The sequence below is a fragment of the Desmodus rotundus genome, chromosome 2 (assembly GCF_022682495.2).
Source record: "Desmodus rotundus isolate HL8 chromosome 2, HLdesRot8A.1, whole genome shotgun sequence".
Classification (NCBI taxonomy): Eukaryota; Metazoa; Chordata; class Mammalia; order Chiroptera; family Phyllostomidae; genus Desmodus; species Desmodus rotundus.
This window is the reverse complement of record NC_071388.1, coordinates 75,745,831-75,770,140: the sequence shown is the minus strand read 5'-3', so window position 1 is coordinate 75,770,140 and position 24,310 is coordinate 75,745,831. Positions and strand designations below refer to the sequence as shown.

The 24,310-nt window shown below is 33.5% G+C and overlaps 1 non-coding gene across 1 annotated transcript; it reads left to right on the top strand.

The window, feature by feature from the left end:
* Positions 1 to 23,164: 23,164 nt before the first annotated feature.
* LOC112302652 (small nucleolar RNA SNORA2/SNORA34 family) lies at positions 23,165 to 23,301 on the top strand. The gene has a single exon (XR_002974587.1). It is a non-coding gene; the product is annotated as a small nucleolar RNA SNORA2/SNORA34 family (small nucleolar RNA).
* The last annotated feature ends 1,009 nt before the right edge of the window (positions 23,302 to 24,310 follow it).

Genomic DNA, 24,310 nt, shown 5'->3' with positions numbered 1-24,310 from the left:
CAGATGAAAAAATCCTAAATGAAGTACCAGCAAATGAAATACAATAAGCATTAAAAAATAATAAATCACAATCAAGTGTAGTTCATTCCAGGGCACAAGGATGGTTCAACATACACAAATCCATCAATGTAATATACAACATTAACAAAACACAGGATAGCAATCATATGATGTTATTAGTAGACACAGAAAAAGCATCTGATAAGATACAACATCCATTTATGATTAAAATGCTCAATAAAATGGGTATATAAGGAAAGTACCTCAACATAATAAAAGTCATATATGACAAACCATTAACCAATATCATACTCAATAGTAAAAAACTGAAAGCTTCTCCTCAGGATGAGAAACAAGACAAATATACCCATTCTCACCACTCTTATTCAACATAGTACTGGAAATCATAGCCAGAGCAATCAGGCAAGAGAAAGAAATGAAAGGCATCCAAAATAAGAATGAAGAAGTTAAAGTGTCATTTTTTGCAGATGACATGATTCCTTATATAGAAACCCTAAAGACTCCACCAAAAACTATAAGGAACACTAAACAAATACAGTAAAGTTGCATCATAAGAAATGAATGTACAAAAATCTACTGCATTCCTACATACTAACAGTAAAACTTCAATAAAGGAAATAAAAAACAATTCCATTTTCAATTTCAACAAAAATAATTAATTAATTAGGAATAAACTTACCAAAGGATGTGAAGGACCTATATACTGAAAACTACAAAGCATTATTAAAAGAGATTGAAAAAGACAAAATGAAATAGAAAGATATTTCAGGTCCATAGATTGAAAGAATCAACATAGAAATATACAGATTTAATGCAATCCTATTTAAAATCTTAATGTCAAAAAAATAGAACAAAATGATGAGATTTGTAAGGGATCACAAAACACACCAAATAACGAAAGCATTCCTGATACAAAAGAACAAAGTGGGAATTAACAAATGTCTGATTTCAAATTATACTACAGAGCAACAATATTCAAAACAGCATTGTATTGGCAGAAAAACAGACACACAGACCAATGGAACAGAATTGAGAGCCCATAAATAAAACCATGTATATGGGCAAATAATTTTTGACAAAGGAACCAGAAACATACAGTAAAGAACAGAAAGCCTCTTCTATAAATGGTGCTGGGAAAATTGGAAAACCATATGCAAAAGAATGAAACTAGACTACAGTTCATCCACCTGTACAACAATTAATTCAAAATGAATCAAAGTCCTAAATGTCGCATCTGAAACAATAATTTACATAGAAGAAAAATATAGGTACTAAACTTATGGACTTTGGTCTTAGAGAATATTTTATGAAAAGAAAGGATGTAAAGGAAAAAGTAAATGAATGATGCTATATCCAAATAAAAAGCTTCTGCACAACAAACGAAACTACCAACAGAACAAAAAGGCAACCAACCAAATGGGAGAAGATATTTTCAAACAACAGTTTTGACAAGGAGTTAATATCCAAAATACATAAAGAACTCATGCAACTCAACACCAAACAAACAATCCAATTAAAAAATAGGCAGAGGCCCTGGTAGACACTTCTCCCAAGAGGACATACAAGTGGCTAACAGACATAAGAAAAAATATTCATTGTGTAAATGTACCATAGTTTTTTGATTCATTCATTTACCAATGGACACTTAGGTAGCTTCCAATACTTGGCTATTGTAAATTGTGCTGCTATGAACACTGGGATGCATAGGTTCTTTTGAATTGGTGTTTCAGGATTCTTAGGGTATAGGCAGGGGGGAAATGGAGACAACTGTACATAAGAAAAAGAAAATTTTAAAAAATAAAAAGCTTTTGTTTACTGAAAAAAGAAAAACTGTTCAACTTCACTAGCTTTTAGGGAAATGAAAATAAAAACTATAATGAGATACCACCTCACACCCATTAGAATGGCTATTATCAACAAGACAGGTAATAACAAGTGTTGGAGAGGTTGTGTATAAAAAGAATCCTCATTTACTGTTAACGGGAATGTAAACTTGTACAGCCACTATGGAAAACAGTGTGGAGGTTCTTCTAAAAATTAAGAATAGACTTACCATATAAACTAGCAATCCCTCTTTTGGGTATCTACCTGAAAAATTTTTAAATATTTATTCACAAAATATATGCACCCTTTTGTTCATTACAGCATTATTCATGGTAGCCAAGACAAGGAAACTATTAAAGGATCCATTGACAGGATGTGGTACATGCATACAATGGAATACTACTCACCCATAAGAAAAGATAAAATATTGCTATTTGTGGCAACATGGGTGGACCTTGAGAATATCATACTATCAGAAAAAGCTGAGAACCTTATGATTTCACTCATATGTGGGAAATAAACTGCAACTCATAAACGCATGTGGTTACAGCATGTGGTTATATGAAAGAGAGGGAGTAGGGAGATAGTAAAGGGTGATGGAGGGCAAATCTATCATGATGGAAGATGATTTGAATTTTGGTAATGGGCACATAATGCAATATACAGATGATGTGTCACAGAAATGTACACTTGAAACCTATAACTTTATTAACCAATATCACCCCAATACGTTTAATTAAAAATTTAAAAATATAACTGAGTTCAAAAAAGCATCACACATATTCCAGGTGGTATTAAATGGAAAAAAAAAAAACTTTAAGAAACATAATGTAAAGAATACAGAGCTGACTAATGCAGTTTTCCTCCATAGTTTAGTAATGCACATATGCATGAAGGGTATATACCTTATGCCAGGCTTTGCCTTTTGTACAGAAACTTTCCATTCCTTTCAATAATGAGACAGCACATTGTGTAGACAATGGCCAACTGAGCTGAGCAGAGATGCACTGTGACAATGAGAAAAACAGGTTGCTAACCACAGCCTCCATGTACTAATAACTATTGTATTTATAGTGTATCATCTTAAGTTATTCTAAATTTGAGAGCTATTATCAACCTATATATAATACATATTAAAATAAACTTTATTATTATTTTATTGTAATTGATAGTCAATTAATCACATTATTTTATGTTTCTTGGTCAATAAATTAATATATAAAGTAAGACTAGAATTTTCTAATATTATATAATTGTTATCACATAGTCTAGGGTGAGCTATTATTATATGCTGATAACCAATCTTGTGCACATCTCTGATCACTTTCTATGGATTTATTTTTAAATATGTAATTTCCAAATCGAAGAAGGAAGATCTGTAGTCTTCTCAAACCCAAAGTTAAGAAACAAATATTATGTAATATTGCTAAAAGCAATAATTTTTTATTTGGTCCTTACATAAATGAAAAAAATCTAATGCTTCTTTTCAGTAAATACTATCCGGGGCATTGACTTAAAGTGGTTATAAAATTGCACATTACTGACTAGTGATCATTAATAGTGATAAAATGATATCAAAAGTTATAAATCTTTATGGTGATCTTAAGTGTGTTAATATAATACAATTTTTTAAAAAGACTTGGAATGAAAGTTTCAAATGTTAGTAGTTTGGGGTTGTTGGTTTATGAATTTTTTCTCCATATTTAAATATTTTCATAATTTCTTACAGTTTCAAGAGCTGAACTATATTAATATAATGTTATGGAATTGACCTCTAAAATAATTGTAATTGTAATTCAGCATTAGTAATATTATTGATGCTTTAACTTCTAAAATAAAGTTTCTCGAATTAACTATATTTTATTGTGGCCTGGTTCATTCAGCTTGACTCCAGGAAAAGTAGGTATACAGTTAATGCTAAACATTCAATATCTAGAAAGAGTGCGGTATCTGAAATTACTAAAGATTAGAATTAGAGTGTCTCACATATTAAAATATATTAGAAAATGAAACCAGGAATATTGTTTTCAGAGATACAGAATGAAAAATAGTTTATTTGGAGATTCACTATCATGGTAGAACTTGTTTTAAAAATGTAATGAATGACCAGACAGAAGAACTTCACTAACTGCCATACCTATTCTTCAAGATATTGGAATCTATGCAGCTGGAATGTTTTGAAAATTACACTAGGTTGTCGCTCGCCACTGGCCCACAACCCAGGCATGTGCCCTGGCCAGGAATCGCACCGGTGACATTACCTTCATAGGCTGATGCCCAATCCAATGAGCCTCACCAGCCACAGCAAAACTAAAGGAGTTCATCATCACCAAACAATTATTATATGAAATGTTAAAGGGAATTATTTAAGGAAACAAAGAAGATCAAAACTATGGACAATAAAATGGCAATAAATACATATCTATCAACAATTGAATCTAAAAAAACTAAGCAAACAAGAAAGAGACAGAATCATGGATATGGAGAGCATTTTGAATGTTGCCAGATATGTTGGGGGTGTGGCAGAATGAGTGAAGGGGAGAAGGGATTAAGAAGTACAAATAGGTAGTTACAGAATAGCCCAGGGAATGTACATTATAGTATAGGAAATGGAGTGGCAAAGAACTTATACTCATGACCCATGGACATGAACAATGGTGGGAGGACTGCCTGAGGGAGTGGGGAGTGTTGGGTGGAGGGGGGCAAAAGGGGAAAAATTGGGGCAACTGTAATAGCACAATCAATAAACTATAATTAAAAATTACACTAAAATATTAATATATATTAATAGTTATAAATTTACTTATTCATTATTCTTATAATTTGAGAGAAGATACAAATTCACTAAAATTTATTAAATTACCTATATTATTCAGAAAAATACATATAGTTCAATACTTTACCTTAGCACAAACTTAATACTGGATAATTTAAAATATAACATAATTACATAATTATAAATATACCATAACATTTTCAAAATGCTTAAATGTATTATATTTCCTTGTGTTCACTGAGAAACTTAGCATTTTCTTTACCTGTTCTCTTTCTTTTGTATTTAATAATTTCTTATACCTTTTTAGTATATGAGCTCTCAGACATTATTGAAAGTGCCTAACATGTAATTCATCTAGGAGGGTGATAGTGTGTTTTACGTAGTTGTATTCTCCAATGTGACTATCTATGTATTTCACATAGTAGGACTCAAGATTTATTGATTAAATACAAATTATTTGAGATCTATAAATTATGTACAAATCTATTTCTTGTTTCCCACTGGAATGAAACAGATTAGGATATATTTCAAGCAAGACAGGTCAATTCCTTTCATTCATTTTGTAATCTCATTGAAGTTAATAGACCCTTTAAGTCACTCTCTAAAGTCAGTAACTCAGTTAAGAAAACATTAACTCTTTCAGTACACAGTGGAACCATTTGTGTTTTCGAGATTGAGTTGCTACAAGTCACCAGTGATCAAAAGGTTTATTAAGGGATTTTAGGACACTGAACTGACATCTGAATAAGCAATATTTCACATTAATATACAGTGTGAGAGAAAACACAAGAGCCAATATTATATAAATAATCCAATATTCATATTTAAAAATCTGTAAAATTTAAAATAACACGTGACAAATTACTATTTTCTCATACTTCTGTTTAGAGTATATGAACTGGTTTAAAGTCAAAGCAAAAGATACAAACTGTCTTTTGTTTATCATTCAAGGAAAATATGGTCTTCTAACAAAATAAGCAGGGAAACAGGTGACAATTTAATCTTCTGTCTCCAAAACATTGCAGTTTTATTTTCTTTCCTAAGAAAATTTTATTACATATCGAACACATAGAGCTCAGTAACGGTGAAGCATACACATCATATTGCATCTGCCTAAGTGAGCAAAAAGAAAGAAAATCTCTGCAACTTGTTTGTTTTTATGTCACTTGAATACCATATTCTTGGTCTTGTGATCTAAAATAAATAAAAACATATGGACGTTATCTCCCAAGAGCTGATGCTAACTTAAAAGTTAACATAAAATCATCTATTGCTAGTTTAAGCTCACATGATAGCAATAGAATTTGGTTTTGTTATTAACTTTTAGGAGTAAAATTCTGAATGGTTTTCTTTCTCTTCTGTTCTCTCTGTTTCTCTCCCTGTCTATTTATATGGGTGAATGGGCATGGGAAAAGGAGACATTGAACAATTTGAATTTTGGTCCCAGAAGTCAGGATACAAAAGTCAGTTTTTCATCATGTCCCTAGTTACATGTATAAACCTTAGCAAGAGGGTAAAACTGTAGACCTTGGTTTTCCTCATGTATAATTCAAAAATTTTACATAAATTCAATTTTATGACATTCTATCCATTACCTTTCCCTGCATACATACTCCTCCTTATTTACTGCAGATTCCATGATTTTCCATCTTAATAATTTTCATACAACTAACCTCATCTCTCCTCATTCCCTCTTCTTTTGTCACAATTTCTTGTCATTCACCAACTCTACATAAATCCAACCATCGTAATCTCTATGCGTGTAGAGCAGAGATGTAAAAATGTGGACTGCAATTAATACTTTTATCAACTTCTATTACCAGACAGCTTTCAGGGCCCTGGGAAATGGAAAGTAACCAAAGCAGCAAAATTCTTACTTTTATTTTTATGAGGGACACACATTATAAATAAGATAAATTAAGAAAAACTATTGTACTTAAATAATGTAAGTGCTAAAGAAAAGATAAAACAAGAAAAAATAAGGGGGGTTGATAGTGTGTTCAAAGAAGAATTCATGAGAAGGCAACATTTGAGTAAGACCTGGAGGAAGATCTGAGGGAAGTGAAGATGTGAGCCATGCAGGTAGGAAGAGCATGACTATCAGAAGGAACAGCAAGTGCAAAATCCTGAGGCGAGAGCAGCCTTGGCATGTTTTCAAGTTGCAAGAAGGAGGCTGGTGTATTTATGCAAAGCATCAAGAGAGATTACTATATGTAATTCAAGTCAAGGTGGTTAATAAGATACAAGAGCCTTAGAAGTCATTTAAAAACATACACTCATATGGCAAATGTAATTGAAGGTAGGAGTTGGCAGGTCTAACATCTGTAGGGCAAGCCGGCAGGCTGTAAACTCAGGCAGAAGTTGTTATATAAATGGGCCAAAAATGACCTCTGTATTTTGGCTCTTAAGTTGTTTATATCTTTGAAGGAGGCTAGCAATGTTAGCCTTGGAACTTCAAAAGGCCATTCCACTCTTCTGTCAAACCACCTACTGGGAGATGATGGAAAAGATGGTAAGATCAGTGAATCCCATGAACATAGACCCATTGTCACGCTTCTTTTGCTGAGCTCTTTTTCAGTGTAGATAATACATCAATGAATGAGGCATTCTGTACATAAGTGATGATAGTTTTTTCAGAAGCATTGCACATGGAGAAGGTAAATCTGTATTCAGGGTAAGTTTCTATTCCAATAATAATGTCTCTTCCTTGAAGGAAGTGATCCAATCTAATAAAACTGCAAACCTGAAAGCTGACTGATCACCATGGGGAACGGTGCCATGATGGGGGCTCAGTGTTAGTCACTGTTGCCGGCTGATTGGGCGCTCAGGCAGCAGAGACTGTAGTCAGGTCAGCTTTGTGGGGTGGAAGTCGTGTCCCTGAAGCCATGCGTAACCTTCCACAGTGGCCATTTGTTTTTATGAGCCCATGGGCAATAGAATGAGTGGTTGGGGAAAAAGGCTGAGTGATATCCACAAAATGGTTCATACTATCCATTTGATTATTAAAATCCTCCTTTGCTGAAGTCACACTTTGGTGGGCATTGACATGGGTCACAAATATCTTTATATTTTTGCCCACTCTGATGAATATTTACACATACCTCTTCCCCAGTTGTCCTCGTTATCATTTTCCTTTCTTTCCAAGTCCCCTCCCATTCACCCAAACCGTTTGGCCAGACCAAGGAATCTATATATAATTGCACATATGGCCATTTGTCCTTCCTAGCACCAAAGTTCTACCCACTGAGAGAATTCCCTTCATCACTGTCTTTCAGGGATGCCACAGAAAGGAACAGTGGTGCTGCATCTCCCCACTGTCTGGCCGTGCCTGCATGTCATGCAGAACTACCTGTAGACAAGTCCCAAGCTTTCTCTTTCTCAGTCAACTGACTATCAGGAACTCCCCTTGAGGCCACAGGTGCAAGATGGGAGAGAGAACATAACAGAATAGGAATGGGGACCATGGGCAATTGGGACACTTCCTCAGGTAACTTACTTGAGCCTTAAGGGACTGCTGCAGCCCAATCTTGTATATACCATGTGCATTTGATGAGAAAATGCTTGCTGTGCATATCCAGCTTTACTGCTTATTGGGTCAGGTGACATTCAATTCATAATATGCAGCTAAGTTCACATGGTAACTTGGAGACTCGTGGTTAATCACTGTACTGAGGTACAGAAGCCAAAAGTTGCTTCTCAAAAGATTAGTTGTCTCCAGAGAGTGACTGTACGTCACTCCAAACTCATGAGGATTTGCGCTGTGACTCAACCATAGGGACTATGTATTTGTGTGTGTGTATACATATATACACACACATATACACACATATGCTATATTGGGATGACAAACAGATGTGGACAAATATAAACATTAAGTAAGTGTGTTTAAAGAGTATTTATGAAGTTCCTTGTATAACTCCTGCAACTTTTTAAGTTTGAGTTTATGTTGATATTTTCATTTACTTTCTCTGCTCATTTCCACCCCATATGAATTTATTTACTTTAAACTTAGTCCTCTTTCATGAACATAGTAAACACAATATACATGTGCCAAATCTTTGGGAAGAAAGTGATTTAAACGTCAGGAAGCTTCATTTAAAGATGGTTATATATACATCCTTCCATGATATAAGTTATGACATGCTTTTCTAACAGTTATTCCTCTGATTTTAAAACTTTTTATTTCATTTTATTTCCAGTGGGCTGATTCTTTTAAATAACAAGGAAATGTTAACAGAGCTAGGTGGACTACTCAGCACAGGACAATAATGTGTATTTGTTTTGTCCCTTCTAATCCCACTGCTCTGACAGAGCTTTGATGTCTTTTCTAGACAACGATTTTGATATTAGTTAAATCCAATATTTCCAAAGTGACATTCTTTATTCTTAGTAATACCTAGGGAGGTTCAAAATAGCTTTGAGAAATCATGGGACAGAATTATAAAATAATTACTATTTCTTGGAATTTACTCTTTTTGTGGGAGTTTTTCACTAAATTATTTTTTTCATTTAGGTGAAAAACAAACATTTGTTTTTTAAGTGTATAGTATATAAACATTTAACCAACTTACTTTCCTACTGAAAATAAGTAATCAAAAACTCCATTTGGTTACAAAGGGAACTTATACTTTAATATTTGCCCCTCATGGTGTTAAAATATAGTTTCTTTTATATGGCACAGGAACATATGAAAAAATACTTTGTTTCAATTAGCTGGGTCATATTTTAAATTGAAATACTTTTAATATTGCCCTTTCTAAAAATCCATATATTATGTAGGAGAGAGAATTGGAAATCCACTAATCAAAAACAAAATTTAAAGTTATAGTCTAAATGTAGAAATTAAAATAAAATGTGTGGTTTTCTATAGGAACATTAATTCCTAAGTTTAGAATAAAGAACAATCCTCACAGTGAAACCCAAATATTACTTGGTGCTTTTCCATAGGAATGACTTGTTCTACCAATTAATTCATTGAGAATATGCAACCTCTCAAATGTCGAATGCCTTCAGCACTGACTCAAATGAAATAAATTAAAATTCACATTGGCTCCAATATATTTTTAATTTGAATTCAATATAATAGTTTTAAGAAGTCTTTAAGTGATTAACAGTTCTTTAAAAGACTTTGAAGGATCTCTTAGCTTGTTATGACTTATGTACCATATCCTAGGATTCCAGGATACTGGAAAGATAATGCTTATCTACTGGAATATAGTCACGTATAGCAAAATAAATCTGCTCGTACCATATATCATGTACTCTCGCTCTGCTCCTTTAAGCAGTTATTTTTATTTTTAAGTGTCCATTTTTATATACACTTAAAATAATTGTTTTGATTTTTAGAGTACAACTTGAAGTTATGATAGATTATTTGACTATGAAGACACTCCTAAATAAAAGTAGTACTATTTCAATTTTACATTTGGAAGATATTTAGTCATGATTATACTTCCTGGTACTATACCCTCACGATTATGCCACCGTAATAATTAAATAAAGTAAAATAACCATAATGGATAATTATTATGCAAATATTTTTATGCATAAAACTGGTTATCTAAAACACCCAATACTATACAAATACAGTTTCTCAGTAGTTTTTTATGTTCAGCGACTGTAGCACTTTGCGTGTGAACCATGTAAACCTTTAATAAATAAATACACACTTTTAAGACATGTCTGCTCGAAATTGCTTTTACTGTTCTCAAATTTTCTACCTCATAGACTTTTCCCTCATACTCTGAAAATATTTTTCCTATTTGACAAACCGTTTAAACTGGTACTATGTATAACGTGGGTTTTGATTAATTTCCAGACTAGTCAATACATAGGAAAATATTTGTTTTTATTGTCATTAAAAGATTTTTGTAATTCATAAATGTAATTAGGGACAAAGGGATATAAATTTTTAAAAACACTTTTAGCTAGCCTGGATTTTCTCAAATTCAACTTTTTGTCTCTTAGTGTATGTGTCTATTCTAAAGTCATTATTAAATATTCATCTTATGTTTGATTGAATGTAGAATGCTAACAGTGAAGGATGTTTTCCTTATTAAAGAATCCATGAAATTAGACACATTCTGTATTATAATCTGTGTTCTTCATCAACATACTCTGTAGGCTTCTATGGAAGTTTTTAAAAAAATATCCTTCAATTTTGTGGGAAGGGGGTTAAGTGAAGGGCAGGTATACAAAGTGAATAATGTATGTACTCTGCTGTAATGAAAAGATTGTTAACATGCATATTAAATTGAGCTTTTTGTTTGCATTGTTTAATTCTCAGTTACTGTTACACATAATATTTCAAATATTTATTGGCACCCTAATATCTACACAGTGTGTGATAATGTTTTATTATTCCGCAGCATTTTCCTTCTACTGATCTGAAAGATCATTTATTTTTATTTTTGTAGTCCACAGTTTTGAGATATTAACATGTAATCTTAAATTAACAAAGTTAAACATTTATCAATATGTTTATTCACCTCTCTGAAAATACAAGGGAATTAGAATACTTTAATAACTTTCACTTACATGTAATTATTTTTTATGATCTTAGGTATGGTATTCTAGCTAAAAATATAATAAGGTGATTTCCAAAAAGGGAACTCCAAAATGTAGAATAATATTTCTTCGCTGCACATCCTGGCTGGGAAATGTCTTCTGGAGACTTAATTTGTTTATGAAAAACTATTTCAGATTGATGTACCAAGTGCAAGTACATTTAATTTACATGGCCTTTAAAATGTCTAAGTACATTCAATGCAATTATCTTTCCAATATTTGAAATATCACTCAGAAGACCCATCATGGAGAATTCTATTAGTTTCTAATGTATTGACTATTTTTAAACAAATATAATGGTGATTCATGTTCAATCGTACCATAGTATGGAATCTGATTGATTACAAGGACCCATGTGGAAGGTACTACTTATGTTGACAAAAGTGACAAATATATAAAGTTAAAATAATTTTCCATTTTGATGATATCAAGACAGATTTAAATATAATTACAAAATTATTAAAAATAATGGGGACAGACGTATAGGTGGAGACCAGGATGACAGCTAGCTGGGGGGGCGGGGAGAGAGTAGGGGGGTGGAGGGATTGGGCAAAAAGGAGAAAGGGCTCATAGACATGGACAATAGTGTGGTGATTCCTGGGGTGGGGGGTTTTAAGGAGAATAAAGGGAAATGGAAAAATACAATAAAGATTAAATTGAAAATATGGAAATGTTTAACCTATAAAAAGTAAAAATTAAAATAAAAATAACCTCTTCATCTAAATTTATGAATATTATAATTGATAACTGATCACAGATTTTGAAATTATATGCAACAAAATATGTGGACATCTAATTGAATTAAGCACTTTATATTTTGTTGCTTAAATCATCCCATAACTGATGGTTATTGAAGTTCAGTGTCAGACTGTACTTGAGTAATAAGAACTAGTGCCTGAGTTAAGACATGCTCACACAAACACACAGGTGCACGCACAGAAAAATCCATCCTGTGCCTTTGAGCAACAGGAAGAAAAGGAGAAGCTTAAAGCAGCAAAACAAAAACCCTGTGGTCAGTTCCTTTTGAGTGTGAGTTTTCATTATATCAAAGTGTTTGTTTCCCTTGAGAACTAGACTTATGAAATCAAAAGTTCCATGGATAGTTGAGGACAGGAAAATGATTAACTGTTGAACAAAAGAACATAAATAAATTTAAGCAGTCTCTCACTAGATTTCTCGAGATAAACTTATTTTTGGAGCATTCTAGAATTTTTTGTTTTCTAAAGTGTTTCTCTCCTATGTTACTTCTGAAATAATGTTTTACTAAGAAAAAGCCTTTAGAAGGTGTTTATTTGAAAGGATCAATGAAAGAAAAATGATAAATTACTAAAAAAGTAAAATAACCATTGATATACTGATATTAGAAAGATTGTAAAAATACTACATGCAATTATCAGGGCACATCTTTTAAAATCTAGAGATAAATTATTTGTAATCAAACTATAAATCACTAAAATTAACTGCAAAAAGAACAGAAACTTCAACACACAAAAAGAACAAAAAAGACTGGAAAGGCAATTAAGATTACTCATTAAAAGAAAGACAACAGAACCACATTGCTTTAAACTGAGAAAAGGCTAATTTATAAAGAAGACTTTTCCCCAAATTAAGTAAATGCTTTCATAGCATATAAAATGACCCCCCCCAATTAATGTGATACATTGGAATAACATTAATTCCAAAACCATAGAACATTATATATGTGTTACTACCATATGTGTGTGATAGTGTGTATTCAACCCCTTCATTCACACAAAACTTTTATCAGTCACTTTTTATAACACATATTATGTAATGCTCCTTTTACTATTTTAGAATAAAACTAATGATTGATAAACTACCTCTACACATATAAAACATAAGCATGTTATTCCAACTGCAATGTAAAGATTAAAGGTAATTGCTAATAATCTATTTCAATATGTAAATGCTCACCTTAAACTTCACTAGAAAATATGCGTTCTGATTCTGATGTCTGTGCCCACATGAAGAATCCCCACGGATACAGTTTCAAATGAAGAATCACAGAGTTGCGTTAGACGACTTACTCAAACATTGGTGGTGGTGAAGGCATTTTAGAAAGTGATCGTCAGCTCCGTTTGAACCAATTACAGTACCTTCTGAATGATTTGAAAAGTTAGCTTATTTACTAATTTTCCCACTATAGAAGGCTTTCAGCCACAATTAGATGTGCATAAAACTTATTAGAATGTTATTCTATGACCAAGCATTATTTTCTAACAATACAAAAACAGAAAAATGTTTCAATGTTAGAAAATTTAGAAGGAAAAATTATTATATTGACATAGTAAATCAAGATTATGATTTTAGCAATATGTTCTAAAAAGGAATTTGAATAATTTTAACAGCTATTTTAATAAAAACATAAATTCAATTAAAGCTGAAGGGGTTAGCAAATGATAAAGACTATCTGTAATATCAACAGCAGGCATGATTACAGAGAAATTCTGAAATCATTTTTAAGAATGTGATAAATAAACATTGTCATGTACTCATCAATTTTTAAATATACAAATTAAACTTCAATATTAGAGTGAATTTCAAAGTATGTAGGTAGTAAAATTACATAACAACAAATAAAATATCTCTACATGCTGATGAAATAAAAATTATATAGAAATTTTAAGAAAACTTTAACAAATTTACTAACATAAGTAAAGGAATTTGATAAACTGGCTAGATGCATGGAAAATACACACAAATCAGTATTTTAATCCAGTAATCAAAATAACCAACTAGAAATAGAATTGGACAATAAATTTCATTCTAAATAACAATAAAAACTATAAATTTACAACCAAGTTATAGGATTTTTTAGTAATTTATTTTGTTATAAGCAAACAATGATTTTTTCTTTTCCCATATTGATCCCCAATATTTCTGGCTATATCTTATGTATCATCCAATACAGTAATAGTATTGATAAATATTATACATAAATCTTACTGAAATATAAATCAAGAGCTGAACTAATGGATAAAACTAGTAATAATGGTAGAATTCTGGTAATTTGGGGGTTAACTATTTTTCTACTTCTATACTGAAAATAAAATGAACACAAGTCAAAAAAGCTAAGTTTGTAGAAAAACGTGAAACATCAAGTGTCAGCAGCAAGTACAAATATGTAGAACAAATGTGATTTTGATTCAAATAATTGAATGGCTGCCTGGGGAGCTCAGATAAGAGGGAAGTACTTCGGATCCCCAAGGCTCCCACATTTCATCCACAATTAGTAGCATTAATACAGTCGTGTTCATGTCGATAGCCTGATGAACATGCTCTGTTTTGCAATGATGTTTCACTGTTTAAAATCTATTGGGGCCATCTGTTTCTCATGGCAGAAAAAAAAGGGGGAAAAAAAGGCTCAATGGCCTACTTAGTTTCTGCAACGTTGAGGAAGTGATATTTCTCTGAGTTATTTGAGATCTAATTATATATACAAGATACCAAAAAGTCTAAATTTTCAAAAATTCTGATAGTATTTAGAAAAATATAAACTCCTCCACACTGCAGCCTTAGAATGATATCTTTGTATGGTTTTTGACTTGTAAAGAAGTCTGAAAAAGAGGAATCCAACCAATATCCTGATTCTGAGTCCCTTTAGTTATATTTGGAAACTTATTCACAGTATTATGAAAATTACCACAGCATTATATTGAGTGTCTAGGGAAGAAAAAATTTTAATGCAACCACAAACGAAATGGTAAAGAACTCGACTAGGCAAAACCAGCAGATTAAATTGCCCTGAGGACTGGATGAATAAGCACCACGGATAAAGATTTACCCTTTTAATCAACCAAGACTGCACCTGTAGCATTGGTGGTAGTATCCAGGTTGATTGACAAGCTTATCCAATTCAAATACATGAGGCAGAGGAATATTCAAGGTTTATCAGGCCCTATTTTTTAGAGGAATGCAAGAGATATAAGATTTAGTAAAATCATTTAGGAAATTTTAACATATGCTGGCATCCTGAAGATGGTTCTGTAGTTGATCTAAAAAAAAAAAAAATCTATTGGTTAGGGAAAATGCTAATCTACTGCTTAGTGAAGGTTCTTGTGTTAATGAACAATCTATAAAACCAACCCATAATCAATCATATAGATTATGAAACCTCTTAACTCTAAAAACTTTTTTTTAGAAAAGACAAGACTACCCCTTCAGAGGCCTGAATTTTTAAAATATGGTTATTATAATGGGGGAAAATAAGAGAAGGGCTGTCAAGGAACTTGTACAAAGGACACATGGATCCAAAGGGGGTAGGATTGAGGGTAGGGAGGCAGGGATGGGTGGGGTGGGAGGTGTGGTGGGGGAAAGTGGAGACAACTGTACTTGAACAACAATAAAATATTATAAAAAATAAAATAAAATAAAATATGGTTACTCTGATTTTCTACTTATTTTTAAATTAATGTGTTTGACATAAAATATCTGGTATTGGAATTTCCTCTTATTATTTCACATGTATAAGCTTTTAGATTTTAAAAGGATTTAAGGGAATATTTTTCAGATATTGTCAATTATAAGAATTGAAACTATGTCTCCAAGAGCTTAGAACTGCCTCAGTATTAGGTGGTAGAGGATACTTTGTTTTTGTTGGAGATAGGGTTTTTCAGATTTGAAAGTTAATTTACATGTAATCTGACTCAAACTCCTGTTCTACAGAGACACATTTTAAATAAAGTACTCAGGCCGTGGCCGGGTAGCTCAGTGGGCTAGAGCATCATCATGACCCTCCAAGGTTGCAGGTTTGATTCCCTGGCACAAACAAGAAGCAACCAATGATTGCATAAATAAATGGAAAAACAGACTGGTGTTTCTCTCTCTGATTCTTTCCCTTCTTCTACCTAAAATCAATGCATTTTTTTAAATAACTAAATACATAAATACATGAAGTGCTCAGAAGTACAGAGTCATGTATACATTTTGAATTTTTTAAAGTTTCCTACTCTACACCTATTGCTAATTATCAATTACTTTGGATACCACTTAAACACTAAAATACGTCAGCCCCTTTGTTTCCTTGTACTCGAGCCTTGTATATATTTATTTAATTAAATGTATTGGGCTAACATTGGCTAATATTACATGTTTTAGGTGTACAATTTTATAATACATAATCTATATATTGCATTATGTGCTCACACCACAAATTCTGTATTTCCAACATTACTGCCTTCATGTCTGATGAATATCTCAAACATGTTTTCCACCTGTGTCATTGAATGTCACTGTTATGCAAGATTTACCATCACTGTTCCTCTTTATTTACTTTTCATTCACTTACCCATTTACTCACTAACTAATAACACCAATTTTGTGATAAACAATTTTCTAGGTACTAGGGTTCTAGCTCCCCAAAATCCTTATCCTCAATAAAATTTACTTTCAGTATGGTAAATAGTAAAAACTTAGAAACTGTGCTACTTTTTTGATTATTGCTACCCATCACCCCTAAAATAAATCAATAACAAGAAGATATGGTTGTCTTAATTATTCATTTTCTTACTTATTTGTTTTTGTCATCTCCTTTCTCAAATAACATACTGTATATAAATAAGGTCAATGACTGTCTTGTTAACAGTTAATTGTCTTGTTAACGGTCTTGTAACTCCAGTATCTAAAGCATTAGTAGGTATTCAAAATAATTTGCAGAATTAAAGAAGTACATGTGTGTGTTGTGTATATGTATATACCTACGAAGGAAAGGAGAGGAAATTGAAAACCTGAGCAAGTTTTACATCTGCATATGATTATATAAACCCAATATAACTCGGTAATCACTGAAGTCAGGTTAAAAATTTTTTTTAAATTTAATTTTAATTTTTATTGTTGTTCAGTTTCAGTTGTCCCACCTTTTCCCCCATTGCTCTCCTCTGTCCTGTCCCCCCCAACTCCTGCAGTCAATCCTCCCCCATTGTTGGTGCCCATGAGTCCTCTCTTTGAGTTCCTTGTCTTGCCCTTTCACCTTCTTTCCTCCATTCCACCCCTCCCCCTTCCCCTCTGGTCATTGTCAGTTTGTTCTTTATTTCCAAGTCTCTGGTTCTATTTTGCTCATTTGTTTATTTTGTTGATTAGGTTCCTCTTATAGTTGAGATCTTATGGTATTTGTCTTTTACCGCCTGGCTTGTTTCACGTAGCATAATACTCTTTTTTTTTTTAAATGTTTTTAATGTTTTTTTTTTTAAATATATTTATTGATTATGCTATTACAGTTGTCCCATTACCCCCCCACTCCACTCCATCCTGCCCACCCCCCTCCCTCCCACATTCCCCCCCCATAGTTCATGTCCATGGGTCATACTTATAAGTTCTTTGGCTTCTACATTTCCTACACTATTTTTACCCTCCCCCTGTCTATTTTCCACCCATCATCTATGCTACTTATTCTCTGTACCTTTACCCCCCTCTCCCCCTCCCACTCCCTTATTGACAACCATCATGTTCTAGTTGTTTGCCTAGTTTGCTCTCGTTTTTGTTTTAGGTGTGGTCGTTAATAACTGTGAGTTTGCTGTCATTTTTACTGTTCCTATTTTTGATCTTCTTTTTCTTAGGTAACTCCCTTTAACATTTCATATAATAAGGGCTTGGTGATGATGAGCCTCTTCAACTTGACCTTATCTGAGAAGCACTTTATCCTCCCTTCCATTCTAAGTGATAGCTTTGCTGGATACAGTAATCTTGGATGTAGGTCCTTGCGTTTAATCTTGGGTAATGTAATTAAGATGTGCCTTGGTGTGTTCCTCCTTGGGTCCAGCTTCTTTGGGACTCTCTGAGCTTCCTGGACTTCCCGGAAGTCTATTTCCTTTGCCAGACTGGGGAAGTTCTCCATTATTTGTTCAAATAAAATTTCAGTTTTTTGTTCTTCCTCTTCTCCTTCTGGCACCCCTATAATTCGGATGTTGGAATGTTTCAAGGTGTCCTGGAGGTTCCTAAGCCTCTCCTCATTTTTCCAAGTTCTTGTTTCTTCATTCTTTTCTGGTTGGATGTTTGTTTCTTCCTTCTGGTCCATACCATTGATTTGAGTCCCAGTTTCCTTCTCATCACTATTGGTTCCCTGTACATTTTCCTTTGTTTCTCTTAGCATAGGCTTCATTTTTTCATCTGTTTTTCGAATAGATTCAACCAAGTCTGTGAGCATATTGATAACCAGTGCTTTGAACTGTGCATCCGATAGGTTGGCTATCTCTTCGTTGCTTAGTTGTATTTTTTCTGGAGCTTTGAAGTGTTCTGTCATTTGGGCCATTTTTTTTTTTCTTTTTTTGTCTTGGCGCGTCTGTTACTTTAAGGGGCGGAGCCTTAGGCGTTCACCGGGGCGGGGTAATGCTGGTCGCTGCGCTGTGATGCTGTACGTGGGGGCGGGGCCGAGAGGGAGCAATGGCGCCCGCTTCACTCTCCTCCGGGTTTCAGTCTTTCACTCCGCTACCCACGATCAAACTGGGCCCCTCTGGTGCTGGTTCCCGAGTAAGTGGGCCTGTGCACACTCTAGGCCCCTGTGGGTCTCTCCAACAACCTCTCCTGTGAGGCTGGGAGTCTCTCCTGCCGCCCCAACCCCCAGGGGCGCTTTCAATCAGAGGTTTGAGGCTTTATTTCCCTGAGCTGGAGCCCTGGGTTGCGCAGGGGTCAGCTTATCTGCTGCCGTTCGTCCGGTTTATCTGTGGGCGAATGTGGTGCCGCAAGGTGCTACCCGCCACTCTGCCTGCCCCACTCTCTGCCACTCTGAGTGCGGCCCTCTGGGTTTATCTGTGCAAATGTGGGACTGCAGGGTCTGCTAGTGCTCGGACTGCCTGCGCCATTTGTCCCACAGTCCGCCAGTTTCAGTCCCGCCACAGCCACGCGAGTCCTCTCCACCCCAGTGCCGTCTCCGCCCCTCCTACCAGTCTGGATGAATGCTTATTTTCTATTTCCTTGGTGTTGGTCCCCCTTGCTGTTCGATTCTCTGTCAGTTCTGGTTGTGCGAGGAGGCGCAGTGTGTCTACCTACGCCACCATCTTGGTTCTCCTAGCATAATACTCTTCAATTCCAAATCAGGTTAAATTATTTTTAAAGTGACTCATTTAAATACTCAACTAAAAAGAACTGTTGTTTAAGATAGAAAACTAGATTAAGGCAGAAAGAAAAAATTGTATTTTACACAACTTCTGTGACCTAAAAAATTGATACATGCAATATGATTCCAAATAATTTGTTCAAATATCTTATCTTAGAAATACATTCCATATCTCAAAAACTTAAACTTTTCAAACTTGGGCTGAAGCACAGTGATATTAGAATAAGATATAGGTTTAAAAAAATGTCTTGATAGTGATCCAAAATACAACACGTGATTTTCCCAATATTCATTAATTCATTAACTTGATTGGGGCAAAACTATATATATATATATATATATATATATATATATATAATATATACATATACATGCATAAATATGTGGTGGGTATGCTAAAAAATTATATATCTCTATAACAAAGCATAAATAAATGTCTTCTAGGCCAAAACAAAGAAAAACTTAGTTAAAAAATATTAGTCACTATCTACAAACTTAAAACATTTCAAACATAGATCACGCTGCTTGAATTAAAGATTAACTATTTGATGAAAATAAAAAGAAATTTCTCCATTATATTATCTGTTTTGATTTTGAGGGTCTGGAGTTCTCTGATGGTGTCAGTTCACGCTATCTTTTCCAGTGACCTGAAGTTATGAGTTAAGGTTTTCTATTTCCTAAATATAAAACATAAGTTAAAAAATGTGGGAACTCATGCTATAGCTTAAGTTAAATGTAGAGACTGATAAAATATGTTGAACATTTTTTTTACTTTACAAATATTACATAATAATAATTGTTACTGTTCATTATATATTATATTTTAATTAAAATATTTGGTGAAGGTACAAGAAAGAATAGGTTGAATAAAAAATCCAACCATATAATTAAAGTGTGTTATATGAAAAAGTAAATAAGTGAACATTTAGAACTCTTACAAAGAAAATCTTAACATATTAAGATACATTCTTACTTTGAAGTTGCATAATCTTAAAATTATAAATCTGATTTGTTTTTTCTTTAGAAGGTATATTAGAAGTTTATTAAATTATTAGTTTAATGTAATGAGTTTAATTCTGAATCCACTACTTCATCATGTCATATAAATTCATTATACTTTATCTGTGCTTAATATATAGCATAGATTAATAATAATATCACAGTTAAAATATTCCTTTGTAGAAATAATTCTGAATTTTAGGATGGTTTCTTAGTTACCAGTCTCTTTCAGACAAAATTAAAAACTGTAGCTCAAAGAACTATAATAGTCTTTTGTTATATAGGGTAATTCAATATTGAGAAGTTTTGTTTCTGCCTGTAAGATTCTTTTTTGTCCTACTCTGCCACTGGATCCAATATAGGATCCATTTTCAACACTCTAGACAGATGTCCTTCTATTGTCTGATTAAAAGTATTCAGGAAACTAGATTCCCCTGCTTTGGTGGGAATTTTTTCCATGTTTGGACTGTGTTTATCACTGTATCAACAAAAAGGATCCCTACTAACTTTTAGTCATTTGTTCTATTGTAGGCAGTATAACTTTTTAAGACTTTCCTTTTTTAAGAACTGTTCAGAGCAAAACTGAGAGGAAGGTACACATATTTCCCATATACCCCTTGTCCCCACATACACAAAGCATCCTGCATTATCAACATCACTCACCATAGTGATACCTTTGTTAAAACTGATGAACCTGCATTGGTGTGTTATCATCACCCAAAGTACAAGGGTTTACCTTAGGATTCACTCTTGGTAATGTACGTTCTATGGGCAAGAACGAATGTATAATGATATTTATCCTTTATTATAATATTTTATAGAGCACTTTCACTGCCCTAAAAATCCTCTGTGCTCTGCGTATTCATCCCTCCCTTTCCCCCACCCCCTGGAAAATATCAAGAAACATGATTGCTGGATAAGATGATTACAGTATGTTTAGTTTCATAAGAAACCACCAAACTGCCTTCCAAAATGACTGTGCCATTTGGCATTTCACCAGCAATAAATGAGAGTTTCTGTTGCTGATTAAACATTATTAACATTTTTTTCTTTTACTAATATTACTTAATAATGATTACTAATGTTCATTATACTTTTTAATTTAAAATATTTGGTAAAAATATAAGAAAGGACTAATCTGTTCTTCCTTGTACTTGGTGGTATTAGTGTTCTGGTTCCAAGACAGAGCAAGTATCATCTCACTGTACTCTTGACACCTAGGCCTGGAGCTGCACAGTGTCACTTCTGCCAAATTACATAATCAAGTCACAGGATAAGCTAAATTCACATCTAGGTGTGTGGAGTGCCATACGTATAAGAAAAGCAAAGGAGCCCTGGATGGGTGATGCGGCTGGTTGGAGTGTCCTGTAAACAAAGAGGCTGTGCTTTCCATTCCCTCTGGATCTGGACACATGCAGGAGGCAAGCCCTGGATGTCTCTCACATCAATGTTTCCCTCCCTCTCCCTCGCTCTCTAAAATCAATAATAACATATCCTAGGGTGAGACTTAAAAAAAGTAAAGGACTTTATAATGAGCATATTTGTACTCTATCAACCATGATCTATTACGTATGAGATTTCAATCATTCAAGCATAATTTGATAATTTGGTAATAACTATATATGTGATTAATGAAAAAACACCATCAAGAGGGAAGGCAAAATGGAACACAGAATTGGCAATACAAATTAAACCAAGTTGTAAATTGGTAAATACAAATCCCAAATGTGTCTGTCATTACTTTAACTATAAATGGACTAAAAACTATTGTAATTTCAAGATTCTCAGATTGATTTAAAAGAAACATATGCTGTTTATAAGATGCACATCTTAAAAATAAAATAACAGAGAAATATTATTTCTTTCTGCAGAAAATTCAATAAAGTACACTCTAAGGCTCAGTACATTTGTAAGATAAAGACCACCAGGTGGCATGGCGGAGATAGAGACAACTTGATAGCAAAATAATCAATTGACCTGGGCAATATTATATTTTAAAATCTCCATGTATCTTATCACAGTTTCCAAACATTGCAGCAATAAATCAATAACATTAAAAGTAGGAAAAAATCCACATTGCACCTGGAATGTAGAACAAACAGAAACAAATCAGCAATGTTATAGAGCTTCTGAATCCCACAACTAACAAACTCTTTGACATATATAAAATACTACAATTTACAATGACCAAATATACAGTTTTTCACGTTTATGTGGTCACATAATTGATGATAAAATCTGACATATTTGAGGCCTCAAGACGAAGTCACTTATAGAATGGTCTATAGCAATAGAGAAAGTAAGCCATAAGTTAATATCATGGTAAATGAACATTCACCAAATGCTTGAAAATTAAAAAAAAAAGTTTTAAATAACTCAAAATTGAAGAAGAAAACCCAGTAGCAATTATAAACTACTTTAAATTAAATAATAAAAATATATCAAAACTTGTGGTAAACTGAGAACAAAATGTATATACCTTTAATGCATCAGCTTAAAATTTTATGTATATTCATTTCAAGAAAACAAAACAAAACAACCCCTGGAAATTATAACCACTGAACTTAGAGGAAGGAAATAATAAAACAGAAAAGAAACATATCATGAAGAAAAAAAGGCCAAATTAAATAGTTTCAAATAACTAAAAACATTGATTCTTTAACAGAATGGTTAAAAAAAATGAAAAGAAAAAGAATAAAATACTATCAAATATAAAAAATAAATATCACCCAACATAAGAAATATATACTAAATACAATAATATGTTTGAAGCAATTTTCTCCAATGTTTAAAATATTTGGAGAAACTGATAAATTTCTGGAAATGAGTGATTTTTAAAAACTGAAAGAAGCAATATAAAATATGATTTCCTAATACCAATTTAAAATAAAATAAAAAATAAATCTATGGTCCCGAATTAAGGACAGCAGTTTGCTGAAGTTGCTGGTTTCAAGCAGAAGCCTAAGGAAGTGTCTTTCTGTGTTCTGTTGGCCATTTCAGGACTTGGGAAACGTAATGGCCAATTCATTGGGAAGAAACATCTGAGTCTAAATAAATAAAAATAAATAAATAAATCTATAATTAATATATTTCCTCCATCGAAATCTCCAGGCCAACATGTCTTTTGCAATGACTTATTCTAAACATTTTATAGGGATCTTATTTCCCAAACCCCGCAAGCATGCTAAAGGAAAAGAAGCACAGCCTCTAAGAGCTAGAAGTTGGCCTTTCACTTTCAATAAGGAGCTAGTGTTGCCAAGAACCGGTATGACAGTCACAGATTGGCCATGGTGCTCCGCTTCTTAAACAGTTTTGCATCAGCATCAGACAAGAAGACCCTTCTGGAAACTCAACAGATCAAGAAAAAACAGAAGCTTTCCTCATTCACACAGATTTAGAGAAGACAAGAACACTGTTCAAACTACAAAAACAACCAAATATTTCAATATATTGCCGATAGAAATTACTGCTGCTTCCTTATCAATGAAAACTTCAGCTTCACATTGTTCTTCCTAGCTTCTAGATAAGAAATATTAGAATACCAATCCCTAAAATTGCTACAGAGGAATGAGTGGCCAGAGGGGAAATAAAGGCAGGGCCCTCACTATTACAATCTAACACAGAACTTGAGGCTAAAAACAAAAGCTCACACCGTTTGACCCATTAATCCTGAGCCTGGACCGATAAAGCTGCCAGTAGTCCTGAACAACAAGTGAAACTATGATAGTGCAGGAGGTGGGGAGCCCTTGAAAGTCTGTGTGTATCATCTCCACTATCTGGGAAAAGGAAAACCTTGAGACTGTATATCCATCCCAAGGCCTGGAAGGGGGAAAAGGAGCAGTCTACAGTGCCCAAAGAAAGGGCCCGTAAACAGTTTTGGTTAACTGCCTGCCTCCCATTGCAGGTGCAAAATGGACAAATGGAGTCTGGAGGAAGATAAAGATTTGGGCTAACAGACCCCCACAGATACCTATGTTTAGGCAGTCATGTCTCCCCCAGAAAGCTGGCATCACTTTACCTGGCAATCAAAATGTAATTTCTTCACACTTACC